The sequence below is a fragment of the Pinus tabuliformis genome, chromosome 8 (genome assembly GCF_031772625.1).
Source record: "Pinus tabuliformis cultivar Carrire ecotype Pingquan chromosome 8, CPIR1, whole genome shotgun sequence".
Classification (NCBI taxonomy): Eukaryota; Viridiplantae; Streptophyta; class Pinopsida; order Pinales; family Pinaceae; genus Pinus; species Pinus tabuliformis.
In genome coordinates this window covers 649,054,804-649,056,936 of record NC_142294.1, presented here as the reverse complement: position 1 = coordinate 649,056,936, position 2,133 = coordinate 649,054,804, and positions in this window count along the sequence as shown.

Sequence of the window (2,133 nt, the reverse complement as noted above, 5' to 3'; positions counted from 1 at the left end):
TTATTTCCTTTAGAATCTACATTTTTTACACTCCCTTTTATATTAAATCCACATATATACTACTTTTATAGATAATTAGAAAGTAGAATTATTAAAATTAAATGAACTTAAAAATTGTATTGATTAACATGAACACCAAAACTATTATGAATATAAAACCTCGAATATGGAGTGATGCCAACAATAACAATGATAAGGTGGTTGTTGAGGGAAATTTTAGAAATAATATTGAGTTTGGTCATTTTTTGGACTTGAATTTATGATGAATTTTGTTGAGGCCCTCCTATGATTTTTTCATGACTATGATGCATAACAAAGAATAATAACACTTCAATGTTATTATCAGTCCCAAGTATCTAGTAAAAATAAATTAGTGAAGTAAACAAAAGAAAAACCTTGAGGAATGTTGCGTAGTGAGTTGGATTTGATGTGTAGCAAAGAGGACAATAGTAGTTACAAAACTATGTAGAATGATAATTAAGATGCAAAAACTATGTATGCAAATTAATCGTAGTAATGAGTCTTGAAATTGCCTACTTTTAACTTCTTAGTTTCCTCATTTTTAATCTCTTTTCATTTACCCATGATCCTATATTAGTGCATTTCAATGCTCACATGAGGGATCTAGGTTTAAAGTGTTTCCTATTGCATTTCTTAGTATTTCATTGGATTTTTTACTAACATTAAGAGGAGTATTGTGTTTTGTGTTTACCTTTGAAATAATGGCTAGTGTGCAAACAAGATCTTACAAGATATTGCTTTAAAGGTTCACATTATATGGATCCAAGAACTATAAAAAACACATAACCTTTTATATGGATTCATGAATCATGGTTATTACATCCTTTCACATGAATTTAAGCCATTTTTCCACAAATCAAGGAAATACAATGCCAAAAATTCCAAGGTTATACATAAATCACTCACTAACCATGTAGCCACTTGGGAAAGAGATTGAATGATGAGTTATATGATTATTGGTTATCAAAGAGTATATTTTCATTACTTTGTATTGTTTCATGATTTATTTTGTTGAACTTCATTATTCATGTTTTACAACAATAACTTATATAGTTTAATATGTTTAATTTATATTCCTTTTATCATTTTGAAATGATATAAAGAAGATAAAAAAAAAAATTACATCTAATTACATAAATCATTAATAAAATATTGGTTTAGTAATTAATCAGAATCATAACAAACTCACTACCAAAATTCCAATACATTGTTTTCCCCTTCATAATATAATTTGCTATCTTCAAACAAAACTTTCATTCAAATAATAATTTTAATTTTAGAGAAAAAAAAAATTACTTTATTTGGATAATATTAAAATTAAAAATATTATAATTATATATATATATATATATATATATATAAATAAATCATGAGTCATTTAGTTAAATAATTTATAAATATAAAATATTTAATTGTTAGTCATGATTACTAAGCTAGTGGAGAGTTGTTAGTTAAACGCATTATTGTCTCCAGGTTAATGTAGAGGTTTTAATTGATATTCATATAAAAAATATCACTAAACTTATCTACTTTGATCATATTATTAAAATAATTAAACCTCATTACTTATTTGAATAACGATTACATTACGATGTCTTTCTCTACTTTTTAAGAACTAAAAGGCCATTTCAACCTTGGGTGTGTATGTTCGTTTTGTCATTGTTAATGGTTGGTTTCATTTGATATGAAGTATTGAAATATATGTTCGTATTTGAGCATCAAGCAAATTTTTTGGGTTTGAGATTTGAAAAAGAGAGGATAAGGTTAGTAAAAAAAAAAAAAATCAAAATCATATAAAAAACTTATGGAGGTTTTTTATTAGCATATTAGAAATAAAATCACAAGTTTAAGATATTTTTAAACAATGATATTGAGGTTTTAAAATATGTTTTGTACCCATATTTAATGGTTATGACCTTTTTTTTCTATTATATGGAACAATTCTTTTTCCTTTCTCATTTTTAAGTGTGTATTTTAAATTCTAACACAGTATAATTAACTCTAAAAAAAAGTTGATTGTTTGAAGATAAAATAATGAAAAGTAGGGTAATAAAAGTTTATTAAAAACAAAGATGAACCATCAATTAATAGTGATTATCATGAAAAGGGAGT